Raw genomic sequence first — 27,696 nt, 5'->3', positions numbered from 1 at the left:
TTCCTGTTTTTACAAGGAAGTAAAATGTGAAAAAAATATTTCTACATCCCATGGCCTTTCCCAACCATTTAAATTTTTCTCTTACAGGTCTAACACTTCCGAAAAACCAAAACAACGCCCACGCGGAACAATATATAAAGCTAAACGAACCGTTCACTGGGTACTTATCCGTACGAAAATCACTATTGATTTACCTGTATTTAAACGGAAATAAAATGTGAAAAAAATATTTCTATATCCCATGGCCTTTCCCAACCATTTAAATTTTTTCTCTTACAGGTCTAACACTTCCGAAAAATCAATACAACGCCCACCCGGAACAATATATAAAGCTAAACGAACCGTTCACTGGGCACTTATCCGTACGAAAAACCCTATTGATTTACCTGTTTTTACAAGGAAGTAAATGTGAAAAAAATATTTCTACATCCCATGGCCTTTCCCAACCATTTAAATTTTTCTCTTACAGGTCTAACACTTCCGAAAAACCAATACAACGCCCACCCGGAAGAATATATAAAGATAAACGAACCGTTCACTGGGTACTTATCCGTATGAAAATCCCTATCGATTTTCCTGTTTTTACAAGGAAGTAAAATGTGAAAAAAATATTTCTGCATCCCATGGCCTTTCCCAACCATTTAAATTTTTCTCTTACAGGTCTAACACTTCCGAAAAAACAATACAACGCCCACCCGGAACAATGTATAAAACTAAACAAACCGTTCACTGCGCACTTATCCGTACGAAAAACCCTATTGATTTACCTGTTTTTACAAGGAAATAAAATGTGAAAAAAATATTTCTACATCCCATGGCCTTTCCCAACCATTTAAATTTTTTTCTTACAGGTCTAACGCTTCCAAAAAACCAATACAACGCCCACCCGGAACAATATATAAAGCTAAACGAACCGTTCACTGGGTACATATCCGGACGAAAATCCCTATTGATTTTTCTGTTTTTACAAGGAAATTAAATGTGAAAAAAATATTTCTACATCCCATGGCCTTTCCCAACCATTTAAATTTTTCTCTTACAGGTCTAACACATGCGAAAAACCAATACAACGCCCACCCGGAACAATATATAAAGCTAAACGAACCGTTCACTGGGTACTTATCCGTACAAAAATCCCTATTGATTTTCCTGTTTTTACAAGGAAGTAAAATGTGAAAAAAATATTTCTATATCCCATGGCCTTTCCCAACCATTTAAATTTTTCTCTTACAGGTCTAACACTTCCGAAAAACCAATACAACGCCCACCCGGAACAATATATAAAGCTAAACGAACCGTTCACTGGGTACTTATCCGTACAAAAATCCCTATTGATTTACCTGTTTTTAAAAGGAAATAAAATGTGAAAAAAATATTTCTACATCCCATGGCCTTTCCCAACCATTTAAATTTTTCTCTTACAGGTCTAACACTTCTGAAAAACCAATACAACGCCCACCCGGAACAATATATAAAGCTAAACGAACCGTTCACTGGGTACTTATCCGTACGAAAATCCCTATTGATTTTCCTGTTTTTACAAGGAAGTAAAATGTGAAAAAAATATTTCTATATCCCATGGCTTTTCCCAACCATTTAAATTTTTCTCTTACAGGTCTAACACTTCCGAAAAACCAATACAACGCCCACCCGGAACAATATATAAAGCTAAACGAACCGTTCACTGGGTACTTATCCGTACAAAAATCCCTATTGATTTACCTGTTTTTAAAAGGAAATAAAATGTGAAAAAAATATTTCTACATCCCATGGCCTTTCCCAACCATTTAAATTTTTCTCTTACAGGTCTAACACTTCTGAAAAACCAATACAACGCCCACCCGGAACAATATATAAAGCTAAACGAACCGTTCACTGGGTACTTATCCGTACGAAAATCCCTATCGATTTTCCTGTTTTTACAAGGAAGTAAAATGTGAAAAAAATATTTCTACATCCCATGGCCTTTTCCAACCATTTAAATTTTTCTCTTACAGGTCTAACACTTCTGAAAAACCAAAACAACGCCCACCCGGAACAATATATAAAGCTAAACGAACCGTTCACTGGGCACTTATCCGTACGAAAAACCCTATTGATTTACCTGTTTTTACAAGGAAATAAAATTTGAAAAAAATATTTCTACATCCCATGGCCTTTCCCAACCATTTAAATTTTTCTCTTACAGGTCTAACGCTTCCGAAAAACCAATACAACGCCCACCCGGAACAATATATAAAGCTAAATGAACCGTTCACTGGGTACATATCCGTACGAAAATCCCTATTGATTTACCTGTTTTTAAAAGGAAATAAAATGTGAAAAAAATATTTCTACATCCCATGGCCTTTCCCAACCATTTAAATTTTTCTCTTACAGGTCTAACACTTCCGAAAAAACAATACAACGCCCACCCGGAACAATATATAAAGCTAAACGAACGGTTCACTGGGTACTTATCCGTACGAAAAACCCTATTGATTTACCTGTTTTTACAAGGAAGTAAATGTGAAATAAATATTTCTACATCCCATGGCCTTTCCCAACCATTTAAATTTTTTTCTTACAGGTCTAACGCTTCCAAAAAACCAATACAACGCCCACCCGGAACAATATATAAAGCTAAACGAACCGTTCACTGGGTACATATCCGGACGAAAATCCCTATTGATTTTTCTGTTTTTACAAGGAAATAAAATGTGAAAAAAATATTTCTACATCCCATGGCCTTTCCCAACCATTTAAATTTTTCTCTTACAGGTCTAACACATGCGAAAAACCAATACAACGCCCACCCGGAACAATATATAAAGCTAAACGAACCGTTCACTGGGTACTTATCCGTACGAAAATCCCTATTGATTTTCCTGTTTTTACAAGGAAGTAAAATGTGAAAAAAATATTTCTATATCCCATGGCCTTTCCCAACCATTTAAATTTTTCTCTTACAGGTCTAACACTTCCGAAAAACCAATACAACGCCCACCCGGAACAATATATAAAGCTAAACGAACCGTTCACTGGGTACTTATCCGTACAAAAATCCCTATTGATTTACCTGTTTTTAAAAGGAAATAAAATGTAAAAAAAATATTTCTACATCCCATGGCCTTTCCCAACCATTTAAATTTTTCTCTTACAGGTCTAACACTTCTGAAAAACCAATACAACGCCCACCCGGAACAATATATAAAGCTAAACGAACCGTTCACTGGGTACTTATCCGTACGAAAATCCCTATCGATTTTCCTGTTTTTACAAGGAAGTAAAATGTGAAAAAAATATTTCTACATCCCATGGCCTTTTCCAACCATTTAAATTTTTCTCTTACAGGTCTAACACTTCTGAAAAACCAAAACAACGCCCACCCGGAACAATATATAAAGCTAAACGAACCGTTCACTGGGCACTTATCCGTACGAAAAACCCTATTGATTTACCTGTTTTTACAAGGAAATAAAATTTGAAAAAAATATTTCTACATCCCATGGCCTTTCCCAACCATTTAAATTTTTCTCTTACAGGTCTAACGCTTCCGAAAAACCAATACAACGCCCACCCGGAACAATATATAAAGCTAAATGAACCGTTCACTGGGTACATATCCGTACGAAAATCCCTATTGATTTACCTGTTTTTAAAAGGAAATAAAATGTGAAAAAAATATTTCTACATCCCATGGCCTTTCCCAACCATTTAAATTTTTCTCTTACATGTCTAACACTTCTGAAAAACCAATACAACTCCCACCCGGAACAATATATAAAGCTAAACGAACACTTCACTGGGTACTTATCCGTATGAAAAACCCTATAGATTTACCTGTTTTTACAAGGAAGTAAATGTGAAAAAAATATTTCTACATCCCATGGCCTTTCCCAACCATTTAAATTTTTCTCTTACAGGTCTAACACTTCCGAAAATCCAATACAACGCCCACCCCGAACAATATATAAAGATAAACGAACCGTTCACTAGGTACTTATCCGTCCGAAAATCCCTATCGATTTTCCTGTTTTTACAAGGAAGTAAAATGTGAAAAAAATATTTCTACATCCCATGGCCTTTCCCAACCATTTAAATTTTTCTCTTACAGGTCTAACACTTCCGAAAAACCAATACAACGCCCACCCGGATGAATATATAAAGATAAACGAACCGTTCACTGCGTACTTATCCGTATGAAAATCCCTATTGATTTTCCTGTTTTTACAAGGAAGTAAAATGTGAAAAAAATATTTCTATATCCCATGGCCTTTCCCAACCATTTAAATTTTTCTCTTACAGGTCTAACACTTCCGAAAAACCAATACAACGCCCACCCGGAACAATATATAAAGCTAAACGAACCGTTCACTGGGCACTTATTCGTACGAAAAACCCTATTGATTTACCTGTTTTTACAAGGAAATAAAATGTGAAAAAAATATTTCTACATCCCATGGCCTTTCCCAACCATTTAAATTTTTCTCTTACAGGTCTAACGCTTCCGAAAAACCAATACAACGCCCACCCGGAACAATATATAAAGCTAAACGAAACGTTCACTGGGTACATATCCGTACGAAAATCCCTATTGATTTTCCTGTTTTTATAAGGAAGTAAAATGTGAAAAAAATATTTCTACATCCCATGGCCTTTCCCACCCATTTAAATTTTTCTCTTACAGGTCTAACACTTCCAAAAAACCAATACAACGCCCACCCGGAACAATATATAAAGCTAAACGAACCATTCACTGGGTACTTATCCTTACGAAAATCCCTATAGATTTACCTGTTTTTAAAAGGAAATAAAATGTGAAAAAAATATTTCTACATTCCATGGCCTTTCCCAACCATTTAAATTTTTCTCTTACAGGTCTAACACTTCCGAAAAACCAATACAACGCCCACCCGGATGAATATATAAAGATAAACGAACCGTTCACTGCGTACTTATCCGTATGAAAATCCCTATTGATTTTCCTGTTTTTACAAGGAAGTAAAATGTGAAAAAAATATTTCTATATCCCATGGCCTTTCCCAACCATTTAAATTTTTCTCTTACAGGTCTAACACTTCCGAAAAACCAATACAACGCCCACCCGGAACAATATATAAAGCTAAACGAACCGTTCACTGGGCACTTATTCGTACGAAAAACCCTATTGATTTACCTGTTTTTACAAGGAAATAAAATGTGAAAAAAATATTTCTACATCCCATGGCCTTTCCCAACCATTTAAATTTTTCTCTTACAGGTCTAACGCTTCCGAAAAACCAATACAACGCCCACCCGGAACAATATATAAAGCTAAACGAAACGTTCACTGGGTACATATCCGTACGAAAATCCCTATTGATTTTCCTGTTTTTATAAGGAAGTAAAATGTGAAAAAAATATTTCTACATCCCATGGCCTTTCCCACCCATTTAAATTTTTCTCTTACAGGTCTAACACTTCCAAAAAACCAATACAACGCCCACCCGGAACAATATATAAAGCTAAACGAACCATTCACTGGGTACTTATCCTTACGAAAATCCCTATAGATTTACCTGTTTTTAAAAGGAAATAAAATGTGAAAAAAATATTTCTACATTCCATGGCCTTTCCCAACCATTTAAATTTTTCTCTTACAGGTCTAACACTTCTGAAAAACCAATACAACGCCCACCCGGAACAATATATAAAGCTAAACGAACCGTTCACTGGGTACTTATCCGTACGAAAAACCCTATTGATTTACCTGTTTTTACAAGGAAGTAAATGTGAAAAAAATATTTCTACATCCCATGGCCTTTCCCAACCATTTAAATTTTTCTCTTACAGGTCTAACACTTCCGAAAATCCAATACAACGCCCACCCCGAACAATATATAAAGGTAAACGAACCGTTCACTAGGTACTTATCCGTCCGAAAATGCCTATCGATTTTCCTGTTTTTACAAGGAAGTAAAATGTGAAAAAAATATTTCTACATCCCATGGCCTTTCCCAACCATTTAAATTTTTCTCTTACAGGTCTAACACTTCCAAAAAACCAAAACAACGCCCACCCGGAACAATATATAAAGCTAAACGAACCGTTCACTGGGCACTTATCCGTACGAAAAACCCTATTGATTTACCTGTTTTTACAAGGAAATAAAATTTGAAAAAAATATTTCTACATCCCATGGCCTTTCCCAACCATTTAAATTTTTCTCTTACAGGTCTAACACTTCCGAAAATCCAATACAACGCCCACCCGGAACAATATATAAAGCTAAACGAACCGTTCACTGGGTACTTATCCGTATGAAAAACCCTATTGATTTACCTGTTTTTACAAGGAAGTCAATGTGAAAAAAATATTTCTACATCCCATGGCCTTTCCCAACCATTTAAATTTTTCTCTTACAGGTCTAACACTTCCGAAAATCCAATACAACGCCCACCCCGAACAATATATAAAGATAAACGAGCCGTTCACTAGGTACTTATCCGTCCGAAAATCCCTATCGATTTTCCTGTTTTTACAAGGAAGTAAAATGTGAAAAAAATATTTCTACATCCCATGGCCTTTCCCAACGATTTAAATTTTTCTCTTACAGGTCTAACACTTCCGAAAAACCAATACAACGCCCACCCGGAAGAATATATAAAGATAAACGAACCGTTCACTGGGTACTTATCCGTATGAAAATCCCTATTGATTTTCCTGTTTTTACAAGGAAGTAAAATGTGAAAAAAATATTTCTATATCCCATGGCCTTTCCCAACCATTTAAATTTTTCTCTTACAGGTCTAACACTTCCGAAAAACCAATACAACGCCCACCCGGAACAATATATAAAGTTAAACGAACCGTTCACTGGGTACATATCCGTACAAAAATCCCTATTGATTTACCTGTTTTTAAAAGGAAGTAAAATGTGAAAAAAATATTTCTACATCCCATGGCCTTTCCCAACCATTTAAATTTTTCTCTTACAGGTCTAACACTTCCGAAAAACCAATACAACGCCCACCCGGAACAATATATAAAGCTAAACGAAACGTTCACTGGGTACATATCCGTACGAAAATCCCTATTGATTTTCCTGTTTTTATAAGGAAGTAAAATGTGAAAAAAATATTTCTACATCCCATGGCCTTTCCCACCCATTTAAATTTTTCTCTTACAGGTCTAACACTTCTGAAAAACCAATACAACGCCCACCCGGAACAATATATAAAGCTAAACGAACCGTTCACTGGGTACTTATCCTTACGAAAATCCCTATAGATTTACCTGTTTTTAAAAGGAAATAAAATGTGAAAAAAATATTTCTACATCCCATGGCCTTTCCCAACCATTTAAATTTTTCTCTTACAGGTCTAACACTTCTGAAAAACCAATACAACGCCCACCCGGAACAATATATAAAGCTAAACGAACCGTTCACTGGGTACTTATCCGTACGAAAAACCCTATTGATTTACCTGTTTTTACAAGGAAGTAAATGTGAAAAAAATATTTCTACATCCCATGGCCTTTCCCAACCATTTAAATTTTTCTCTTACAGGTCTAACACTTCCGAAAATCCAATACAACGCCCACCCCGAACAATATATAAAGATAAACGAACCGTTCAGTAGGTACTTATCCGTCCGAAAATGCCTATCGATTTTCCTGTTTTTACAAGGAAGTAAAATGTGAAAAAAATATTTCTGCATCCCATGGCCTTTCCCATCCATTTAAATTTTTCTCTTACAGGTCTAACACTTCCAAAAAACCAATACAACGCCCACCCGGAACAATATATAAAGCTAAACGAACCGTTCACTGGGTACTTATCCGTACGAAAAACCCTATTGATTTACCTGTTTTTACAAGGAAGTAAATGTGAAAAAAATATTTCTACATCCCATGGCCTTTCCCAACCATTTAAATTTTTCTCTTACAGGTCTAACACTTCCGAAAAACCGAAACAACGCCCACCCGGAACAATATATAAAGCTAAACGAACCGTTCACTGGGCACTTATCCGTACGAAAAACCCTATTGATTTACCTGTTTTTACAAGGAAATAAAATTTGAAAAAAATATTTCTACATCCCATGGCTTTTCCCAACCATTTAAATTTTTCTCTTACAGGTCTAACGCTTCCGAAAAACCAATACAACGCCCACCCGGAACAATATATAAAGCTAAATGAACCGTTCACTGGGTACATATCCGTACGAAAATCCCTATTGATTTTCCTGTTTTTACAAGGAAGTAAAATGTGAAAAAAATATTTCTACATCCCATGGCCTTTCCCAACCATTTAAATTTTTCTCTTACAGGTCTAACACTTCCGAAAAACCAATACAACGCCCACCCGGAACAATATATAAAGCTAAACGAACCGTTCACTGGGTACTTATCCGTATGAAAAACCCTATTGATTTACCTGTTTTTACAAGGAAGTAAATGTGAAAAAAATATTTCTACATCCCATGGCCTTTCCCAACCATTTAAATTTTTCTCTTACAGGTCTAACACTTCCGAAAATCCAATACAACGCCCACCCCGAACAATATATAAAGATAAACGAACCGTTCACTAGGTACTTATCCGTCCGAAAATCCCTATCGATTTTCCTGTTTTTACAAGGAAGTAAAATGTGAAAAAAATATTTCTACATCCCATGGCCTTTCCCAACCATTTAAATTTTTCTCTTACAGGTCTAACACTTCCGAAAAACCAATACAACGCCCACCCGGAAGAATATATAAAGATAAACGAACCGTTCACTGGGTACTTATCCGTATGAAAATCCCTATTGATTTTCCTGTTTTTACAAGGAAGTAAAATGTGAAAAAAATATTTCTATATCCCATGGCCTTTCCCAACCATTTAAATTTTTCTCTTACAGGTCTAACACTTCCGAAAAAACAATACAACGCCCACCCGGAACAATATATAAAGCTAAACGAACCGTTCACTGGGCACTTATTCGTACGAAAAACCCTATTGATTTACCTGTTTTTACAAGGAAATAAAATGTGAAAAAAATATTTCTACATCCCATGGCCTTTCCCAACCATTTAAATTTTTCTCTTACAGGTCTAACGCTTCCGAAAAACCAATACAACGCCCACCCGGAACAATATATAAAGCTAAACGAAACGTTCACTGGGTACATATCCGTACGAAAATCCCTATTGATTTTCCTGTTTTTATAAGGAAGTAAAATGTGAAAAAAATATTTCTACATCCCATGGCCTTTCCCAACCATTTAAATTTTTCTCTTACAGGTCTAACACTTCCAAAAATCCAATACAACGCCCACCCCGAACAATATATAAAGATAAACGAACCGTTCACTAGGTACTTATCCGTCCGAAAATCCCTATCGATTTTCCTGTTTTTACAAGGAAGTAAAATGTGAAAAAAATATTTCTACATCCCATGGCCTTTCCCAACCATTTAAATTTTTCTCTTACAGGTCTAACTCTTCCGAAAAACCAAAACAACGCCCACCCGGAACAATATATAAAGCTAAACGAACGGTTCACTGGGTACTTATCCGTACGAAAAACCCTATTGATTTACCTGTTTTTACAAGGAAGTAAATGTGAAAAAAATATTTCTACATCCCATGGCCTTTCCCAACCATTTAAATTTTTTTCTTACAGGTCTAACGCTTCCGAAAAACCAATACAACGCCCACCCGGAACAATATATAAAGCTAAACGAACCGTTCACTGGGTACATATCCGTACGAAAATCCCTATTGATTTTCCTGTTTTTATAAGGAAGTAAAATGTGAAAAAAATATTTCTACATCCCATGGCCTTTCCCAACCATTTAAATTTTTCTCTTACATGTCTAACACTTCCAAAAAACCAATACAACGCCCACCCGGAACAATATATAAAGCTAAACGAACCGTTCACTGGGTAATTATCCGTACGAAAAACCCAATTGATTTACCTGTTTTTACAAGGAAGTAAATGTGAAAAAAATATTTCTACATCCCATGGCCTTTCCCAACCATTTAAATTTTTCTCTTACAGGTCTAACACTTCCAAAAAACCTATACAACGCCCACCCGGAACAATATATAAAGCTAAACGAACCGTTCACTGGGTACTTATCCGTACGAAAATCCCTATTGATTTACCTGTTTTTAAAAGGAAATAAAATGTGAAAAAAATATTTCTACATCCCATGGCCTTTCCCAACCATTTAAATTTTTCTCCTACAGGTCTAACACTTCTGAAAAACCAATACAACGCCCACCCGGAACAATATATAAAGCTAAACGAACCGTTCACTGGGTACTTATCCGTACGAAAATCCCTATTGATTTACCTGTTTTTAAAAGGAAATAAAATGTGAAAAAAATATTTCTACATCCCATGGCCTTTCCCAACCATTTAAATTTTTCTCTTACAGGTCTAACACTTCTGAAAAACCAATACAACGCCCACCCGGAACAATATATAAAGCTAAACGAACCGTTCACTGGGTACTTATCCGTACGAAAAACCCTATTGATTTACCTGTTTTTACAAGGAAGTATATGTGAAAACAATATTTCTACTTCCCATGGCCTTTCCCAACCATTTAAATTTTTCTCTTACAGGTCTAACACTTCCGAAAAACCAATACAACGCCCACCCGGAACAATATATAAAGCTAAATGAACCGTTCACTGGGTACTTATCCGTATGAAAATCCCTATCGATTTTCCTGTTTTTACAAGGAAGTAAAATGTGAAAAAAATATTTCTACATCCCATGGCCTTTCCCAACCATTTAAATTTTTCTCTTACAGGTCTAACACTTCCGAAAAAACAATACAACGCCCACCCGGAACAATGTATAAAGCTAAACAAACCGTTCACTGGGCACTTATCCGTACGAAAAACCCTATTGATTTACCTGTTTTTACAAGGAAATAAAATGTGAAAAAAATATTTCTACATCCCATGGCCTTTCCCAACCATTTAAATTTTTCTCTTACAGGTCTAACACTTCCGAAAAAACAATACAACGCCCACCCGGAACAATGTATAAAGCTAAACAAACCGTTCACTGGGCACTTATCCGTACGAAAAACCCTATTGATTTACCTGCTTTTACAAGGAAATAAAATGTGAAAAAAATATTTCTACATCCCATGGCCTTTCCCAACCATTTAAATTTTTTTCTTACAGGTCTAACGCTTCCGAAAAACCAATACAACGCCCACCCGGAACAATATATAAAGCTAAACGAACCGTTCACTGGGTACATATCCGTACGAAAATCCCTATTGATTTTCCTGTTTTTATAAGGAAGTAAAATGTGAAAAAAATATTTCTACATCCCATGGCCTTTCCCAACCATTTAAATTTTTCTCTTACAGGTCTAACACTTCTGAAAAACCAATACAACGCCCACCCGGAACAATATATAAAGCTAAACGAACCGTTCACTGGGTACTTATCCGTACGAAAAACCCTATTGATTTACCTGTTTTTACAAGGAAGTAAATGTGAAAAAAATATTTCTACATCCCATGGCCTTTCCCAACCATTTAAATTTTTCTCTTACAGGTCTAACACTTCTTAAAAACCAAAACAACGCCCACCCGGCACAATATATAAAGCTAAACGAACCGTTCACTGGGTACATATCCGTACGAAAATCCCTATTGATTTTCCTGTTTTTATAAGGAAGTAAAATGTGAAAAAAATATTTCTACATCCCATGGCCTTTCCCAACCATTTAAATTTTTCTCTTACATGTCTAACACTTCCAAAAAACCAATACAACGCCCACCCGGAACAATATATAAAGCTAAGCGAACCGTTCACTGGGTAATTATCCGTACGAAAAACCCTCTTGATTTACCTGTTTTTACAAGGAAGTAAATGTGAAAAAAATATTTCTACATCCCATGGCCTTTCCCAACCATTTAAATTTTTCTCTTACAGGTCTAACACTTCCAAAAAACCAATACAACGCCCACCCGGATCAATATATAAAGCTAAACGAACCGTTCACTGGGTACTTATCCGTACGAAAATCCCTATTGATTTACCTGTATTTAAAAGGAAATAAAATGTGAAAAAAATATTTCTACATCCCATGGCCTTTCCCAACCATTTAAATTTTTCTCTTACATGTCTAACACTTCTGAAAAACCAATACAACTCCCACCCGGAACAATATATAAAGCTAAATGAACCGTTCACTGGGTACATATCCGTACGAAAATCCCTATTGATTTTCCTGTTTTTACAAGGAAGTAAAATGTGAAAAAAATATTTCTACATCCCATGGCCTTTCCCAACCATTTAAATTTTTCTCTTACAGGTCTAACACTTCCGAAAAACCAATACAACGCCCACCCGGAACAATATATAAAGCTAAACGAACCGTTCACTGGGTACTTATCCGTATGAAAAACCCTATTGATTTACCTGTTTTTACAAGGAAGTAAATGTGAAAAAAATATTTCTACATCCCATGGCCTTTCCCAACCATTTAAATTTTTCTCTTACAGGTCTAACACTTCCGAAAATCCAATACAACGCCCACCCCGAACAATATATAAAGATAAACGAACCGTTCACTAGGTACTTATCCGTCCGAAAATCCCTATCGATTTTCCTGTTTTTACAAGGAAGTAAAATGTGAAAAAAATATTTCTACATCCCATGGCCTTTCCCAACCATTTAAATTTTTCTCTTACAGGTCTAACACTTCCGAAAAACCAATACAACGCCCACCCGGAAGAATATATAAAGATAAACGAACCGTTCACTGGGTACTTATCCGTATGAAAATCCCTATTGATTTTCCTGTTTTTACAAGGAAGTAAAATGTGAAAAAAATATTTCTATATCCCATGGCCTTTCCCAACCATTTAAATTTTTCTCTTACAGGTCTAACACTTCCGAAAAAACAATACAACGCCCACCCGGAACAATATATAAAGCTAAACGAACCGTTCACTGGGCACTTATTCGTACGAAAAACCCTATTGATTTACCTGTTTTTACAAGGAAATAAAATGTGAAAAAAATATTTCTACATCCCATGGCCTTTCCCAACCATTTAAATTTTTCTCTTACAGGTCTAACGCTTCCGAAAAACCAATACAACGCCCACCCGGAACAATATATAAAGCTAAACGAAACGTTCACTGGGTACATATCCGTACGAAAATCCCTATTGATTTTCCTGTTTTTATAAGGAAGTAAAATGTGAAAAAAATATTTCTACATCCCATGGCCTTTCCCAACCATTTAAATTTTTCTCTTACAGGTCTAACACTTCCAAAAATCCAATACAACGCCCACCCCGAACAATATATAAAGATAAACGAACCGTTCACTAGGTACTTATCCGTCCGAAAATCCCTATCGATTTTCCTGTTTTTACAAGGAAGTAAAATGTGAAAAAAATATTTCTACATCCCATGGCCTTTCCCAACCATTTAAATTTTTCTCTTACAGGTCTAACTCTTCCGAAAAACCAAAACAACGCCCACCCGGAACAATATATAAAGCTAAACGAACGGTTCACTGGGTACTTATCCGTACGAAAAACCCTATTGATTTACCTGTTTTTACAAGGAAGTAAATGTGAAAAAAATATTTCTACATCCCATGGCCTTTCCCAACCATTTAAATTTTTTTCTTACAGGTCTAACGCTTCCGAAAAACCAATACAACGCCCACCCGGAACAATATATAAAGCTAAACGAACCGTTCACTGGGTACATATCCGTACGAAAATCCCTATTGATTTTCCTGTTTTTATAAGGAAGTAAAATGTGAAAAAAATATTTCTACATCCCATGGCCTTTCCCAACCATTTAAATTTTTCTCTTACATGTCTAACACTTCCAAAAAACCAATACAACGCCCACCCGGAACAATATATAAAGCTAAACGAACCGTTCACTGGGTAATTATCCGTACGAAAAACCCAATTGATTTACCTGTTTTTACAAGGAAGTAAATGTGAAAAAAATATTTCTACATCCCATGGCCTTTCCCAACCATTTAAATTTTTCTCTTACAGGTCTAACACTTCCAAAAAACCTATACAACGCCCACCCGGAACAATATATAAAGCTAAACGAACCGTTCACTGGGTACTTATCCGTACGAAAATCCCTATTGATTTACCTGTTTTTAAAAGGAAATAAAATGTGAAAAAAATATTTCTACATCCCATGGCCTTTCCCAACCATTTAAATTTTTCTCCTACAGGTCTAATACTTCTGAAAAACCAATACAACGCCCACCCGGAACAATATATAAAGCTAAACGAACCGTTCACTGGGTACTTATCCGTACGAAAATCCCTATTGATTTACCTGTTTTTAAAAGGAAATAAAATGTGAAAAAAATATTTCTACATCCCATGGCCTTTCCCAACCATTTAAATTTTTCTCTTACAGGTCTAACACTTCTGAAAAACCAATACAACGCCCACCCGGAACAATATATAAAGCTAAACGAACCGTTCACTGGGTACTTATCCGTACGAAAAACCCTATTGATTTACCTGTTTTTACAAGGAAGTATATGTGAAAACAATATTTCTACTTCCCATGGCCTTTCCCAACCATTTAAATTTTTCTCTTACAGGTCTAACACTTCCGAAAAACCAATACAACGCCCACCCGGAACAATATATAAAGCTAAATGAACCGTTCACTGGGTACTTATCCGTATGAAAATCCCTATCGATTTTCCTGTTTTTACAAGGAAGTAAAATGTGAAAAAAATATTTCTACATCCCATGGCCTTTCCCAACCATTTAAATTTTTCTCTTACAGGTCTAACACTTCCGAAAAAACAATACAACGCCCACCCGGAACAATGTATAAAGCTAAACAAACCGTTCACTGGGCACTTATCCGTACGAAAAACCCTATTGATTTACCTGTTTTTACAAGGAAATAAAATGTGAAAAAAATATTTCTACATCCCATGGCCTTTCCCAACCATTTAAATTTTTCTCTTACAGGTCTAACACTTCTTAAAAACCAAAACAACGCCCACCCGGCACAATATATAAAGCTAAACGAACCGTTCACTGGGTACATATCCGTACGAAAATCCCTATTGATTTTCCTGTTTTTATAAGGAAGTAAAATGTGAAAAAAATATTTCTACATCCCATGGCCTTTCCCAACCATTTAAATTTTTCTCTTACATGTCTAACACTTCCAAAAAACCAATACAACGCCCACCCGGAACAATATATAAAGCTAAGCGAACCGTTCACTGGGTAATTATCCGTACGAAAATCCCTATTGATTTACCTGTTTTTAAAAGGAAATAAAATGTGAAAAAAATATTTCTACATCCCATGGCCTTTCCCAACCATTTATATTTTTCTCTTACAGGTCTAACACTTCTGAAAAACCAATACAACGCCCACCCGGAACAATATATAAAGCTAAACGAACCGTTCACTGGGTACTTATCCGTACGAAAAACCCTCTTGATTTACCTGTTTTTACAAGGAAGTAAATGTGAAAAAAATATTTCTACATCCCATGGCCTTTCCCAACCATTTAAATTTTTCTCTTACAGGTCTAACACTTCCAAAAAACCAATACAACGCCCACCCGGATCAATATATAAAGCTAAACGAACCGTTCACTGGGTACTTATCCGTACGAAAATCCCTATTGATTTACCTGTATTTAAAAGGAAATAAAATGTGAAAAAAATATTTCTACATCCCATGGCCTTTCCCAACCATTTAAATTTTTCTCTTACAGGTCTAACACTTCTGAAAAACCAATACAACGCCCACCCGGAACAATATATAAAGCTAAACGAACCGTTCACTGGGTACTTATCCGTACGAAAAACCCTATTGATTTACCTGTTTTTACAAGGAAGTATATGTGAAAAAAATATTTCTACTTCCCATGGCCTTTCCCAACCATTTAAATTTTTCTCTTACATGTCTAACACTTCCGAAAAACCAATACAACGCCCACCCGGAACAATATATAAACCTAAATGAACCGTTCACTGGGTACTTATCCGTATGAAAATCCCTATCGATTTTCCTGTTTTTACAAGGAAGTAAAATGTGAAAAAAATATTTCTACATCCCATGGCCTTTCCCAACCATTTAAATTTTTCTCTTACAGGTCTAATACTTCCGAAAAAACAATACAACGCCCACCCGGAACAATGTATAAAGCTAAAGAAACCGTTCACTGGGCACTTATCCGTACGAAAAACCCTATTGATTTACCTGTTTTTACAAGGAAATAAAATGTGAAAAAAATATTTCTACATCCCATGGCCTTTCCCAACCATTTAAATTTTTCTCTTACAGGTCTAACACTTCCGAAAAAACAATACAACGCCCACCCGGAACAATGTATAAAGCTAAACAAACCGTTCACTGGGCACTTATCCGTACGAAAAACCCTATTGATTTACCTGTTTTTACAAGGAAATAAAATGTGAAAAAAATATTTCTACATCCCATGGCCTTTCCCAACCATTTAAATTTTTTTCTTACAGGTCTAACGCTTCCGAAAAACCAATACAACGCCCACCCGGAACAATATATAAAGCTAAACGAACCGGTCACTGGGTACATATCCGTACGAAAATCCCTATTGATTTTCCTGTTTTTATAAGGAAGTAAAATGTGAAAAAAATATTTCTACATCCCATGGCCTTTCCCAACCATTTAAATTTTTCTCTTACAGGTCTAACACTTCTGAAAAACCAATACAATGCCCACCCGGAACAATATATAAAGCTAAACGAACCGTTCACTGGGTACTTATCCGTACGAAAAACCCTATTGATTTACCTGTTTTTACAAGGAAGTAAATGTGAAAAAAATATTTCTACATCCCATGGCCTTTCCCAACCATTTAAATTTTTCTCTTACAGGTCTAACTCTTCCGAAAAACCAAAACAACGCCCACCCGGAACAATATATAAAGCTAAACGAACGGTTCACTGGGTACTTATCCGTATGAAAATCCCTATCGGTTTTCCTGTTTTTACAAGGAAGTAAAATGTGAAAAAAATATTTCTACATCCCATGGCATTTACCAACCATTTAAATTTTTCTCTTACAAGTCTAACACTTCCGAAAAAACAATACAAAGCCCACCCTTAACAATGTATAAAGCTAAACAAACCGTTCACTGGGCACTTATCCGTACGAAAAACCCTATTGATTTACCTGTTTTTACAAGGAAATAAAATGTGAAAAAAATATTTCTACATCCCATGGCCTTTCCCAACCATTTAAATTTTTTTCTTACAGGTCTAACGCTTCCGAAAAACCAATACAACGCCCACCCGGAACAATATATAAAGCTAAACGAACCGTTCACTGGGTACATATCCGTACGAAAATCCCTATTGATTTTCCTGTTTTTATAAGGAAGTAAAATGTGAAAAAAATATTTCTACATCCCATGGCCTTTCCCAACCATTTAAATTTTTCTCTTACATGTCTAACACTTCTGAAAAACCAATACAACGCCCACCCGGAACAATATATAAAGCTAAACGAACCGTTCACTGGGTAATTATCCGTACGAAAAACCCAATTGATTTACCTGTTTTTACAAGGAAGTAAATGTGAAAAAAATATTTCTACATCCCATGGCCTTTCCCAACCATTTAAATTTTTCTCTTAAAGGTCTAACACTTCCAAAAAACCAATACAACGCCCACCCGGAACAATATATAAAGCTAAACGAACCGTTCACTGGGTACTTATCCGTACGAAAATCCCTATTGATTTACCTGTTTTTAAAAGGAATAAAATGTGAAAAAAATATTTCTACATCCCATGGCCTTTCCCAACCATTTAAATTTTTCTCCTACAGGTCTAACACTTCTGAAAAACCAATACAACGCCCACCCGGAACAATATATAAAGCTAAACGAACCGTTCACTGGGTACTTATCCGTACGAAAATCCCTATTGATTTACCTGTTTTTAAAAGGAAATAAAATGTGAAAAAAATATTTCTACATCCCATGGCCTTTCCCAACCATTTAAATTTTTCTCTTACAGGTCTAACACTTCTGAAAAACCAATACAACGCCCACCCGGAACAATATATAAAGCTAAACGAACCGTTCACTGGGTACTTATCCGTACGAAAAACCCTATTGATTTACCTGTTTTTACAAGGAAGTAAATGTGAAAAAAATATTTCTACATCCCATGGCCTTTCCCAACCATTTAAATTTTTCTCTTACACGTCTAACACTTCCGAAAAACCAATACAACGCCCACCCGGAACAATATATAAAGCTAAACGAACCGTTCACTGGGTACTTATCCGTACGAAAAACCCTATTGATTTACCTGTTTTTACAAGGAAGTAAATGTGAAAAAAATATTTCTACATCCCATGGCCTTTCCCAACCATTTAAATTTTTCTCTTACATGTCTAACACTTCCGAAAAACCAATACAACGCCCACCCGGAACAATATATAAACCTAAATGAACCGTTCACTGGGTACTTATCCGTATGAAAATCCCTATCGATTTTCCTGTTTTTACAAGGAAGTAAAATGTGAAAAAAATATTTCTACATCCCATGGCCTTTCCCAACCATTTAAATTTTTCTCTTACAGGTCTAATACTTCCGAAAAAACAATACAACGCCCACCCGGAACAATGTATAAAGCTAAAGAAACCGTTCACTGGGCACTTATCCGTACGAAAAACCCTATTGATTTACCTGTTTTTACAAGGAAATAAAATGTGAAAAAAATATTTCTACATCCCATGGCCTTTCCCAACCATTTAAATTTTTCTCTTACAGGTCTAACACTTCCGAAAAAACAATACAACGCCCACCCGGAACAATGTATAAAGCTAAACAAACCGTTCACTGGGCACTTATCCGTACGAAAAACCCTATTGATTTACCTGTTTTTACAAGGAAATAAAATGTGAAAAAAATATTTCTACATCCCATGGCCTTTCCCAACCATTTAAATTTTTTTCTTACAGGTCTAACGCTTCCGAAAAACCAATACAACGCCCACCCGGAACAATATATAAAGCTAAACGAACCGGTCACTGGGTACATATCCGTACGAAAATCCCTATTGATTTTCCTGTTTTTATAAGGAAGTAAAATGTGAAAAAAATATTTCTACATCCCATGGCCTTTCCCAACCATTTAAATTTTTCTCTTACAGGTCTAACACTTCTGAAAAACCAATACAATGCCCACCCGGAACAATATATAAAGCTAAACGAACCGTTCACTGGGTACTTATCCGTACGAAAAACCCTATTGATTTACCTGTTTTTACAAGGAAGTAAATGTGAAAAAAATATTTCTACATCCCATGGCCTTTCCCAACCATTTAAATTTTTCTCTTACAGGTCTAACTCTTCCGAAAAACCAAAACAACGCCCACCCGGAACAATATATAAAGCTAAACGAACGGTTCACTGGGTACTTATCCGTATGAAAATCCCTATCGGTTTTCCTGTTTTTACAAGGAAGTAAAATGTGAAAAAAATATTTCTACATCCCATGGCATTTACCAACCATTTAAATTTTTCTCTTACAAGTCTAACACTTCCGAAAAAACAATACAAAGCCCACCCTTAACAATGTATAAAGCTAAACAAACCGTTCACTGGGCACTTATCCGTACGAAAAACCCTATTGATTTACCTGTTTTTACAAGGAAATAAAATGTGAAAAAAATATTTCTACATCCCATGGCCTTTCCCAACCATTTAAATTTTTTTCTTACAGGTCTAACGCTTCCGAAAAACCAATACAACGCCCACCCGGAACAATATATAAAGCTAAACGAACCGTTCACTGGGTACATATCCGTACGAAAATCCCTATTGATTTTCCTGTTTTTATAAGGAAGTAAAATGTGAAAAAAATATTTCTACATCCCATGGCCTTTCCCAACCATTTAAATTTTTCTCTTACATGTCTAACACTTCTGAAAAACCAATACAACGCCCACCCGGAACAATATATAAAGCTAAACGAACCGTTCACTGGGTAATTATCCGTACGAAAAACCCAATTGATTTACCTGTTTTTACAAGGAAGTAAATGTGAAAAAAATATTTCTACATCCCATGGCCTTTCCCAACCATTTAAATTTTTCTCTTAAAGGTCTAACACTTCCAAAAAACCAATACAACGCCCACCCGGAACAATATATAAAGCTAAACGAACCGTTCACTGGGTACTTATCCGTACGAAAATCCCTATTGATTTACCTGTTTTTAAAAGGAATAAAATGTGAAAAAAATATTTCTACATCCCATGGCCTTTCCCAACCATTTAAATTTTTCTCCTACAGGTCTAACACTTCTGAAAAACCAATACAACGCCCACCCGGAACAATATATAAAGCTAAACGAACCGTTCACTGGGTACTTATCCGTACGAAAATCCCTATTGATTTACCTGTTTTTAAAAGGAAATAAAATGTGAAAAAAATATTTCTACATCCCATGGCCTTTCCCAACCATTTAAATTTTTCTCTTACAGGTCTAACACTTCTGAAAAACCAATACAACGCCCACCCGGAACAATATATAAAGCTAAACGAACCGTTCACTGGGTACTTATCCGTACGAAAAACCCTATTGATTTACCTGTTTTTACAAGGAAGTAAATGTGAAAAAAATATTTCTACATCCCATGGCCTTTCCCAACCATTTAAATTTTTCTCTTACACGTCTAACACTTCCGAAAAACCAATACAACGCCCACCCGGAACAATATATAAAGCTAAACGAACCGTTCACTGGGTACTTATCCGTACGAAAAACCCTATTGATTTACCTGTTTTTACAAGGAAGTAAATGTGAAAAAAATATTTCTACATCCCATGGCCTTTCCCAACCATTTAAATTTTTCTCTTACATGTCTAACACTTCTGAAAAACCAATACAACGCCCACCCGGAACAATATATAAAGCTAAACGAACCGTTCACTGGGTAATTATCCGTACGAAAAACCCAATTGATTTACCTGTTTTTGTTGTTGTTGTTATGTGCGAAGTCGTGTCCGACCCATCGCGACCCCATGGACAATGATCCTCCAGGCCTTCCTGTCCTCTACCATTCCCCGGAGTCCATTTAAGTTTGCACCGACTGCTTCAGTGACTCCATCCATCCACCTCATTCTCTGTCGTCCCCTTCTTCTTTTGCCCTCGATCTCTCCCAGCATTAGGCTCTTCTCCAGGGAGTCCTTCCTTCTCATGAGGTGGCCAAAATATTTGAGTTTCATCTTCAGGATCTGGCCTTCTAAAGAGCAGTCAGGGCTGATCTCCTCGAGGACTGACCGGTTTGTTCGCCTTGCAGTCCAAGGGACTCGCAAGAGTCTTCTCCAGCACCAGAGTTCAAAAGCCTCAATTCTTTGACGCTCGGCCTTCCTTATGGTCCAACTTTCGCAGCCATACATTGCAACTGGGAAAACCATAGCCTTGACTAAACGCACTTTTGTTGGCAGGGTGATGTCTCTGCTTTTTAGGATGCTGTCTAGATTTGCCATAGCTTTCCTCCCCAGGAGCAAGCGTCTTTTAATTTCTTTGCTGCAGTCCCCATCTGCAGTGATCTTGGAGCCCAGGAAAATAAAATCTGTCACTATCTCCATTTCTTCCCCTTCTATTTGCCAGGAATTGAGAGGGCCGGATGCCATGATCTTTGTTTTCTTGATGTTGAGTTTCAAGCCAACTTTTGCACTCTCCTCCTTCACCCGCATCAACAGGCTCTTTAGTTCCTCTTCACTTTCTGCCATTAGAGTGGTATCATCTGCATATCTGAGGTTGTTGATATTTCTCCCTGCAATCTTGATCCCAATTTGTGACTCCTCTAATCCCGCATTTCTCATGATGTGCTCTGCATACAAGTTAAATAGGCAAGGCGACAGTATACAGCCTTGCCGAACTCCTTTCTCAATTTTGAACCAGTCAGTGATTCCATGTTCAGTTCTCACTGTTGCTTCTTGACCTGCATATAAATTTCTCAAGAGACAAATAAGATGCTCTGGTATTCCCATCTCTTTAAGAACTTGCCACAATTTGTTGTGCTCCACACAATCAAAGGCTTTAGCATAGTCAATGAAGCAGAAGTAGACGTTCTTCTGGTACTCCCTAGCTTTCTCCATGATCCAGCGTATGTTGGCAATTTGATCTCTAGTTCCTCTGCCTCTTCGAAATCCTGCCTGTACTTCTGGAAGTTCTCGGTCCACATATTGCTGGAGCCTAGCTTGTAGGATTTTGAGCATAACTTTGCTAGCATGAGAAATTAGTGCAATGGTGCGGTAGTTTGAACATTCTTTGGCATTGCCCTTCTTTGGGATTGGAATGTAAACTGACCTTTTCCAATCCTGTGGCCATTGTTGAGTTTTCCAAATTTGCTGGCATATTGAGTGTAGCACTTTTACTGCATCGTCCTTTAAGATTTTGAATAGTTCAACTGGAATGTTGTCACTACCACTAGCTTTATTGTTGCTCAGACTTCCTAAGGCCCATTTGACTTCACATTCCAGGATGTCTGGCTCCAGGTCAGTAACTACCCCATTGTGGTCATCAGGGATGTTAAGCTCGCTCTTGTATAGTTCTTCTGTATAATTTTGCCACCTTTGTTTGATCTCTTCTGCTTCTGTGAGGTCCCTACCATTTTGGTCCCTTATCATACCCATCTTTGCATGAAACGTTCTCTTCATATCTCCAATTTTCTTGAAAAGATCTCTGGTCCTCCCCATTCTATTGTTTTCTTCTATTTGCTTGCACTGTTCATTTAAGAAGGCATTCTTATCTCTTCTAGCTTTTCTCTGGAATTCTGCATTCAATTGGGTGTATCTTTCTCTTTCTCCCTTGCCTTTCACTTCCCTTCTCTCCTTAGCTATTTGTAAAGCTTCCTCAGACAGCCATTTTGATTTCTTGCATTTCTTTTTCTTTGGGATGGTTTTAGTTGCTACCTCTTGTACAATGTTGCGAACCTCCGTCCATAGTTCTTCAGGCACTCTGTCTATCAGATCTAATTCCTTAAATCTATTTGTCACCTCCACTGTGTATTCGTCGGGGATATGATTTAGTTCATACCTGAGTGGCCTAGTGCTTTTCCCTACTTTCTTCAATTTAAGCCTAAATTTTGCAACAAGAAGCTCATGATCTGAACCACAATCAGCTCCTGGTCTTGTTTTTATTGACTGGATAGAACTTTTCCATCTTTGGCTGCAGAGCACATAGTCAATCTGATTTCTGTGTTGACCGTCTGGTGATGTCCATGTGTAGAGTCGTCTCTTGGGTTGCTGGAAAAGAGTGTTTGCTATGACCATTGTATTCTCTTGACAAAATTCTACCAGCCTGTGCCCTGCTTCATTTTGTACTCCAAGGCCAAACTTGCCTGTTATCCCGGTTATCTTTTGGCTTCCTACTTTAGCATTCCAATCCCCCATGATGATAAGCACATCATTTTTGGGCGTTGCTTCTAGAAGGTGTTGTAGGGCTTCATAGAACTGATCAACTTCATCCTCTTCAGCAGCAGTGGTTGGGGCGTAGACCTGGATCACTGTGATGTTGAATGGTTTGCCTTGGATTCGAACTGAGATCATTCTGTCATTTTGGGGATTGTATCCCAAGACTGCTTTTCCTACTCTCTTATTGATTATGAAGGCTACTCCATTTCTTCTGCGAGATTCTTGTCCACAGTAGTATACCTGATGGTCATCTGAATTAAATTCACCCATTCCTGTCCATTTTAGTTCACTGATTCCTAAAATGTCGATGTTCAGTCTTCTCATTTCTTGTTTAACCACGTCCAGCTTGCCTTGATTCATGGATCTGACGTTCCAGGTTCCTATGGAATAAAAATCTTTACAGCATCGGACTGTCTTTTCGCCACCAGTTACTTCCACAACTGAGCGTCCTTTCGGCTTTGGCCCAGCCGCTTCATTCATTCTGGCGCTACTCGTACTAGCCGTCTGCTCATCCCCAGTAGCATATTGGACACCTTCCGACCTGAGGGGCTCATCTTCCAGCGTCATATCGTTATGCCTATTGGAACTGTCCATAGAGTTTTCATGGCAAAGATACTGGAGTGGTTTGCCATTTCCTTCTCCAGTGGATCACCTTTTGTCAGAGCTCTCAGCTATGACCTGTCCGTCTTGGGTGGCCCTGCACGGCATAGCTCATAGCTTCACTGAACTACGCAAGCCCCCTTGCCACAACAAGGCAGCGATCCTTGAAGGGGGATTTTTACACGGAAGTAAATGTGAAAAAAATATTTCTACATCCCATGGCCTTTCCCAACCATTTAAATTTTTCTCTTACAGGTCTAACACTTCCGAAAAACCAATACAACGCCCACCCGGAACAATATATAAAGCTAAACGAACCGTTCACTGGGTACTTATCCGTACGAAAATCCCTATTGATTTACCTGTTTTTAAAAGGAATAAAATGTGAAAAAAATATTTCTACATCCCATGGCCTTTCCCAACCATTTAAATTTTTCTCCTACAGGTCTAACACTTCTGAAAAACCAATACAACGCCCACCCGGAACAATATATAAAGCTAAACGAACCGTTCACTGGGTACTTATCCGTACGAAAATCCCTATTGATTTACCTGTTTTTAAAAGGAAATAAAATGTGAAAAAAATATTTCTACATCCCATGGCCTTTCCCAACCATTTAAATTTTTCTCTTACAGGTCTAACACTTCTGAAAAACCAATACAACGCCCACCCGGAACAATATATAAAGCTAAACGAACCGTTCACTGGGTACTTATCCGTACGAAAAACCCTATTGATTTACCTGTTTTTACAAGGAAGTAAATGTGAAAAAAATATTTCTACATCCCATGGCCTTTCCCAACCATTTAAATTTTTCTCTTACACGTCTAACACTTCCGAAAAACCAATACAACGCCCACCCTTAACAATGTATAAAGCTAAACGAACCGTTCACTGGGGACTTATCCGTACGAAAAACCCTATTGATTTACCTGTTTTTACAAGGAAATAAAATGTGAAAAAAATATTTCTACATCCCATGGCCTTTCCCAACCATTTAAATTTTTTTCTTACAGGTCTAACGCTTCCGAAAAACTAATACAACGCCCACCCGGAACAATATATAAAGCTAAACGAACCGTTCACTGGGTACATATCCGTACGAAAATCCCTAATGATTTTCCTGTTTTTATAAGGAAGTAAAATGTGAAAAAAATATTTCTACATCCCATGGCCTTTCCCAACCATTTAAATTTTTCTCTTACAGGTCTAACACTTCTGAAAAACCAATACAACGCCCACCCGGAACAATATATAAAGCTAAACGAACCGTTCACTGGGTACTTATCCGTACGAAAATCCCTATTGATTTACCTGTTTTTAAAAGGAAATAAAATGTGAAAAAAATATTTCTACATCCCATGGCCTTTCGCAACCATTTAAATTTTTTTCTTACATGTCTAACGCTTCTGAAAAACCAATACAACGCCCACCCGGAACAATATATAAAGCTAAACGAACCGTTCACTGGGTACTTATCCGTACGAAAAACCCTATTGATTTACCTGTTTTTACAAGGAAGTAAATGTGAAAAAAATATTTCTACATCCCATGGCCTTTCCCAACCATTTAAATTTTTCTCTTACAGGTCTAACACTTCCGAAAAACCAATACAACGCCCACCCGGAACAATATATAAAGCTAAACGAACCGTTCACTGGGTACTTATCCGTACGAAAAACCCTATTGATTTACCTGTTTTTACAAGGAAGTAAATGTGAAAAAAATATTTCTACATCCCATGGCCTTTCCCAACCATTTAAATTTTTCTCTTACAGGTCTAACTCTTCCGAAAAACCAAAACAACGCCCACCCGGAACAATATATAAAGCTAAACGAACGGTTCACTGGTTACTTATCCGTATGAAAATCCCTATCTTTTTTCCTGTTTTTACAAGGAAGTAAAATGTGAAAAAAATATTTCTACATCCCATGGCATTTACCAACCATTTAAATTTTTCTCTTACAGGTCTAACGCTTCCGAAAAACCAATACAACGCCCACCCGGAACAATATATAAAGCTAAACGAACCGTTCACTGGGTAATTATCCGTACGAAAAACCCAATTGATTTACCTGTTTTTACAAGGAAGTAAATGTGAAAAAAATATTTCTACATCCCATGGCCTTTCCCAACCATTTAAATTTTTCTCTTACAGGTCTAACACTTCCAAAAAACCAATACAACGCCCACCCGGAACAATATATAAAGCTAAACGAACCGTTCACTGGGTACTTATCCGTACGAAAATCCCTATTGATTTACCTGTTTTTAAAAGGAAATAAAATGTGAAAAAAATATTTCTACATCCCATGGCCTTTCCCGACCATTTAAATTTTTCTCCTACAGGTCTAACACTTCTGAAAAACCAATACAACGCCCACCCGGAACAATATATAAAGCTAAACGAACCGTTCACTGGGTACTTATCCGTACGAAAATCCCTATTGATTTACCTGTTTTTAAAAGGAAATAAAATGTGAAAAAAATATTTCTACATCCCATGGCCTTTCCCAACCATTTAAATTTTTCTCTTACAGGTCTAACACTTCTGAAAAACCAATACAACGCCCACCCGGAACAATATATAAAGCTAAACGAACCGTTCACAGGGTACTTATCCGTACGAGAAACCCTATTGATTTACCTGTTTTTACAAGGAAGTAAATGTGAAAAAAATATTTCTACATCCCATGGCCTTTCCCAACCATTTAAATTTTTCTCTTACAGGTCTAACGCTTCCGAAAAACCAATACAACGCCCACCCGGAACAATATATAAAGCTAAACGAACCGTTCACTGGGTACTTATCCGTACGAAAAACCCTATTGATTTACCTGTTTTTACAAGGAAGTATATGTGAAAAAAATATTTCTACTTCCCATGGCCTTTCCCAACCATTTAAATTTTTCTCTTACAGGTCTAACACTTCCGAAAAACCAATACAACGCTCACCCGGAACAATATATAAAGCTAAATGAACCGTTCACTGGGTACTTATCCGTATGAAAATCCCTATCGATTTTCCTGTTTTTACAAGGAAGTAAAATGTGAAAAAAATATTTCTACATCCCATGGCATTTACCAACCATTTAAATTTTTCTCTTACAGGTCAAACACTTCCAAAAAAACAATACAACGCCCACCCGGAACAATGTATAAAGCTAAACAAACCGTTCACTGGGCACTTATCCGTACGAAAAACCCTATTGATTTACCTGTTTTTACAAGGAAGTAAAATGTGAAAAAAATATTTCTACATCCCATGGCATTTACCAACCATTTAAATTTTTCTCTTACAAGTCTAACACTTCCGAAAAAACAATACAACGCCCACCCTTAACAATGTATAAAGCTAAACAAACCGTTCACTGGGCACTTATCCGTACGAAAAACCCTATTGATTTACCTGTTTTTAAAAGGAAATAAAATGTGAAAAAAATATTTCTACATCCCATGGCCTTTCCCAACCATTTAAATTTTTCTCCTACAGGTCTAACACTTCTGAAAAACCAATACAACGCCCACCCGGAACAATATATAAAGCTAAACGAACCGTTCACTGGGTACTTATCCGTACGAAAAACCCTATTGATTTACCTGTTTTTACAAGGAAGTAAATGTGAAAAAAATATTTCTACATCCCATGGCCTTT

This window comes from Paroedura picta, chromosome 1, assembly GCF_049243985.1.
Source record: "Paroedura picta isolate Pp20150507F chromosome 1, Ppicta_v3.0, whole genome shotgun sequence".
Taxonomy (NCBI): domain Eukaryota; kingdom Metazoa; phylum Chordata; class Lepidosauria; order Squamata; family Gekkonidae; genus Paroedura; species Paroedura picta.
Note: the sequence above shows the minus strand (reverse complement) of the source record.